At 40.0% G+C, this 5,929-nt stretch overlaps 1 pseudogene; it reads right to left on the reverse strand.

Annotated features, from left to right (window-relative positions):
* Positions 1-5,456: 5,456 nt before the first annotated feature.
* LOC134937609 (5S ribosomal RNA) lies at positions 5,457-5,575 on the reverse strand (annotated as a pseudogene).
* Between the last annotated feature and the right edge of the window lie 354 nt (positions 5,576-5,929).

Consider the following 5,929-nt stretch of genomic DNA (forward strand, 5'->3'; position numbering starts at 1 on the left):
TTGCTTCTATTGAGGTGGGTCATCTCTATGACCATCAGACATAGGTTAAGCCACCTCCAGAAATATCTAGGTATGTGTTGGTTATGTGGCAGCTCTTGCTGCTGCTATTTCTTTCTGCCTCCTGGCTCTTCCCAGCCTCATAGTTAAATGCTACATAACTGAGCTAAGTTTTGAGCATTGAATTGCCTGCAAACACCATATTGACAACATCCACAATATAGCACATGCCTCTGTCCCTTTTTATAGGCATCATGATGAAGCCTAGACCCATTGAAAATGTTTTTGTACATCATCTCTTCTATCAGAAGCAAGTAATTTACAGTATTTGGGCGAGTATACCAGTGGGTTTATTTTAATTGCTTATCAAAACGGATGCAAAGAAAAATGTGTAATGTGTACCTCTTCCATTGTAAAAATTAGGACCGCCACGTGTAGTGGACAGCTTTTATTACTTGGTGGATTCACAGCGGTTTTGGCTTTAGTAAATAGACTGACAGCTATACTGACAGCAGATTTAAAGCACCATTTTACTTAAGACAAACCCAACCTGGTTTTGCTTTAGTCTCATGGCTAAATCACTGAAACATTGGATCTCATGTTTGTCCATATATATTGAATATTTACAGTGAGTTACTGTTATTGCTTACATATCTTTACATTGCTGAACAGGCAGTGCTAATAAATGTCACGATGATAATGTCTGAACTACTACATGACAATATTGATGACCTGTATATGCCTGCACAACCATGAGCTGATTGGACTTATATTTCTAAAAAAAATGTATAGGTCTCATCAGAATCCTCATCATCATCATCAGCAGCAGTTTGAGTGTGTTGCATTTTTGGAAGGTGTCTTTTTTCAGTGTGGTTCAGCTGAGGAAGATATATTTATATATATATATATATATATATATATATATATATAAACTGATCCTTCAGACCGGCACTCCCACTGCTGAATCACTGGACTCCGGTGCCCTCAGTTTCAATGGTGTCTCATAGTAGGAAATATACCGCGACACTCAGAGATTTAAATGTGTCGATTTATGTATAAAAACTGCAACATACAAGCTCCAACGTTTCGGGGCACAGCCGCCCCTTTGTCAAGGAGCATATGCACCTTGACAAAAGGGTGGCTGTGCCCCGAAACGTTGAAGCTTGTATGTTGCAGTTTTGATACATAAATCGACACATTTAAATCTCTGAGTGCCACGGTATATTTCCTAATATATATATATATATATATATATATATATATATATATATATATATATATAATGTCCTTTCTTTGTTTTAAGTAGTGGCAGGTGTACCAGAATACGCTTACTATCAGGATAAACAGTTACCCTTATTTGTTGTTTCATTTGCCTTTGCAACAATACAGAAAGCTTACTTTTTGATCAATTGTATACATTTGCAGATGGCAGTTCCTCTGTTATGAGTGCTCTGACTCATCAGGGTGTTGAGCTAAGATTGTGCACTACAGTTACAGTAGAAGTTTATGAAAATTGGTGACAAATATATTACAGTACGTTCAGAATGATTTTGGTTTCAATACTTTGAACATTTTTTTTATCCTTACTCACCAGCTGCTGTTTGGCTACAAGGAGGGTCCGTCCCCTCAGCATGGGCACCTGGGAGTATTTGAGGTACAGTAGTACAACTTGCTTGGGCTCCTCCACAAAGGAAGTGAAATGGACACAGACTGCTGGGCCACCCCTTGTTTTCCTGCTTTCATGGAGCTCCTCTGCCATTTTAGATTTGAGAACCCTCTTGACATCTGAGATGCACAATTTAGAATTCTAAACACAGCACTTGCAAGAACTCACAACACTGACTGGATCACATGCCCCCTGCCTTAAAGTCTTCTTGTGGGTCAGGGATGTTTGGTGTACTTCTGCCCTTAGCAGCCTCTCATGCACTGGCACAATTGCATGGTCCTCATCACTGTTTTCCTCATAAGAGAGGCACACATTGCACTCAGTTTTTGTCTTGCCTGGGACACACACTGTAGCTTCTCCCTTTATTTCCTCCTCCTCATCATCCTCTTGTACACCCTCCTCTACTAATTCTGGGGGCTCAACCACTACATTTTCCTTCTACTCCTCACTGCTCACCTGATCCTCTATCCTCTTCCTAGAAGCCAGCCAGCACATGACAAAAACTCTGATAAACCTGCTTCCAACTTCACAAAACCTATTTGTGAGAATAGTACAAAAGTATAGCTTTTATAGGGCAAATTATGTCAAAATCATGTGACTCTTAAAGACCAATGACTACACTATTTTCAAAGCCAACACTCCGCATGTAATGAAACTCACTTTGTGATTTGCAAGTTTTTTGTGTTTTTTCTCAACAGAAAACCCCACGTGGCATGACATTATGAATTACATAGGCACCTTGAAACTCTCAGGCTATTACATGTTGTAAACATGAGTTTCGGAAGACTCTCGCACCAAACACGCACCGAGTTTTACATTTCTCCCATATATCTTAATCAGGGATGGTGTCAATATTCCGGCAGTTGAAATTCCAATGGTGACAATGCCGATAGCGGCATCCTGACATATCCAAGTGAGTACTTTATCCCCAATTCCTAACCCACCCCTCGCACAGCCTAACCCTAACCATCCACTTCTGCACCTTAACTCTAACCATCCCTGCTGCAGCCTAACCCTATCCTTTCATCTAGTGCCTCACCCTAGCCCCAAACCTAACCCTAAGAGCAACCCCAGTACATACTGTCAGGATCCATTGGGATTCTGACAATCTTAATGTCACTGCCGGCATTCTGACATTCAGGATTTCCACTGCCGGTATCCTTACTGCATCCCCTTAATTCAATATCTTGTATTATATTGCTGACTCCTTAAATGATAAAGTTACTGGTCTTTCAATAACAAACTCTTTTAATAAATGTACAGTACCAAGTGTTCTATCCCATTGTTCCAGTATGCAAAGAGTGGGTTGCCTCAAGTCATTTGTAGATGACTGGGAAGTAGATGTCACCATCTATAAATTCAACGAGAGAACTCCAATCATGTGTAAAAATTGATGAACTGACCCTAACCATGAAATTGACTAGTCTTCTTCCCATCAGGTGTATTAAGGTATCCAATGGAGTCTGGACTACTTAGTCATTCTGTGGTAATGAGCCTGCTCACTTTTATATACTCATGAATAAACCAATGCAACCATCAGCCAACAAGATCCAAGTGGGATCCGGTCTCTAGGTCGACAGTAACTAGGTTGACATTATCTAGGTCGACCACTATTGGTCGACAGTACCTAGGTCAACAGGGTTTCTAGGTCGACAGAGTCTCTAGGTCGACGTGTTCTAGGTCGACAGGTCAAAAAGTCGACACGAGTTTTTCACAATTTATTTCTTTTTTTTAACCTTTTCATACTTAATGGTCCACGGGGACTACAATTGGAACGGTAACCTGTGCCGAGCGAAGCGGTAGCGGAGCGAGCCACCTTGCCCGAAGCATGGCGAGTGAAGCGAGCCATGCGAGGAAACACGGTGCACTTATTGGGCTCCCGGACACTCTACAAAGAAAACAACAACAACAAAAAAACATAAAAAACTAATGTCGACCTTTTGACCTGTCGACCTAGACCATGTCGATCTAAAGACCCTGTTGACCTAAAGACACTGTCTACCTAGTTACTGTCGACCAATAGTGGTCGACCTAGACACTGTTGACCCAGTTACTATCTACCTTCCATACCACACCCGATGTAAGTATCTATCACATCCAATTACTTATAGTAATGGGTGACCACATTTGAAAAAGAATGTCAACCAAAATGACTTACCATGTAGATATGTACATTATGGCTAGATGTGAATATGCTGTAAAGGAAGGAATATAAGTATTGCAAAATAAGATGATAATAATAATAATAATAATAATAATAATGTTTTCTAAATATATATATATATATATATATATATATGTAGAAAGAAAATGACACAGCGCCACTTGCGAGATGGGTTCTCAGTAATTATAAAAAAAGGTAAAATTGCTAAAAAACACACGCACCCTTGTTAAAAGGGTGTCTGCCAACCCTTAAGAGCGCGATACTGGTACAGTATTGCTGGGAACAGTATAAGAGTGGGGGAATAAGGGTACCGGCGACTGGTGTTGTTTAAAATGCAATGGTTAAAAATAGATTTAGAGGCCAAAAAAATATATAATAATATAAACAAGCTTTAATAACACATAAAAGCGGATCATAAAATGTACTTCAAAAATAAAATCATATAAACATAAAAAGTTTTGGTAAAAGATAAGGATTTCTAACTTAGCTTTTAAAATAGGCAGGGGAGTCACCACAGGGAGCCCAACGCGTTTCGTCACAGCTGACTTCTTCAAAGGGTGAGGACAGAATGAGATGCTATGCCTATGTGTACCCCTGGTGGACTGGCTCAGGGTTGGTGATGTCATAATTAGTCATGTGATGTGATTAAACTAAGTACCGTATAGAACATCAAGGACACTTGTTTGGGACACAGCCTAAGGCTGGAGGTGGTAACATAGTGGTGTAAACATAAAGAACGAGTGATTCCAGGACTGTAGTAACATTAAAATCGTCTAAAACTGTAAAAATGTGTTGATTTGCGGCACTTCCGCCACACTTCCGGTGACGGAGGGGGCGTGTCACGTGTCTCCGGGTACTTCCGCCCCACTTCCGGTTTCTTAAGTGCGCATGCGCCGGCGGCGCTAACTGTTTGTTGTGCAAGTGCCAGCATACTTCTCAGTGGATGTTGGTTAAGGTCCAGGTTTTTCATGCTGCAAATGTCCATTGGTATTAGGTGCTGCGGCGGCCATGTTGTTGATGACGTTCTCCATAGGAAATGCAGGAGTGGACGGTGGCCATCTTTAAGGAGTCCTTGGAGACCAAAGTTCATATTGCATCGGTATCCATGACAACAGGACCATGTAAAGAGCAAAAGAAGGGGAATATGGTGAAAGTTATGCACTAGATTTTTAAATAAACCAAGCTGGGATGCAGTCATATGTGAGGGAATAGGACCAGCCCAGAATAAATACCATTATATATATAAGAAAGAAGAAAAAACATATTTGTGTAAAAGAGACCTATAAATAAATATAATATATAAGGTGATGCACATATATTCGTGTGTGACTGTTGTAGGAACGTGACATTAAAATTATAGCCAGACATAGGTAGTGTCAGGAATGACACTAGGTGAGAACAAGGGAACAGAGATAGTTGCAGACATTTGCAGCTAAGTGGTGACAAAGGGGTGGGATTATAACAGATCCGTATGGAAGACGAACAAAATTAATATATTGACAGATTAATATATTGACAGTACGCAGGAAGTGTTAGACTGTTAGGACCCAAAAATGGGTCTCAAGAATGTGGAAAGTGGTAACATGTGGTACTGAAATGATCGCTGGTTAGCTCAATGTTATTTATCAGTCCTTACAGTACCTGATATTCCCAGGGAGTCCCCCTCCATGGTACTGATCAGGCCCATACACTGCTTAGCTTCCAAGATCGAACGAGATTGGGCGTACCAGTGTGGTTTGACTGTACTTGAAAGGTAAACATCTTATTACCAGGAACCGATCGAACATACACACACGAACCCTGGGATGTTAGATGCTTAGAAGGTGTGACATCAAGGGAGTGAAGGGTGAGAGGGGTGTGTGTAAAGAGAATACGAATATACGAATATATATATATATATATATATATATATTACTCCCTTTTGAGCTTGCACCTTAAAAAGGTGAGTGAGTATCTAGAGTTTAAATTATTCAACAAACACAGTGGTTGTCTTTTTACTGACACTTATTTTATTATCTGTATATTCATTACATGATGAACTATGTAAAAAAATTGCATTTGTTCAAATTAATGTTATTAAAATAATCTTTTATCAATTGGCC

The sequence above is a fragment of the Pseudophryne corroboree genome, chromosome 6, assembly GCF_028390025.1.
Source record: "Pseudophryne corroboree isolate aPseCor3 chromosome 6, aPseCor3.hap2, whole genome shotgun sequence".
Classification (NCBI taxonomy): domain Eukaryota; kingdom Metazoa; phylum Chordata; class Amphibia; order Anura; family Myobatrachidae; genus Pseudophryne; species Pseudophryne corroboree.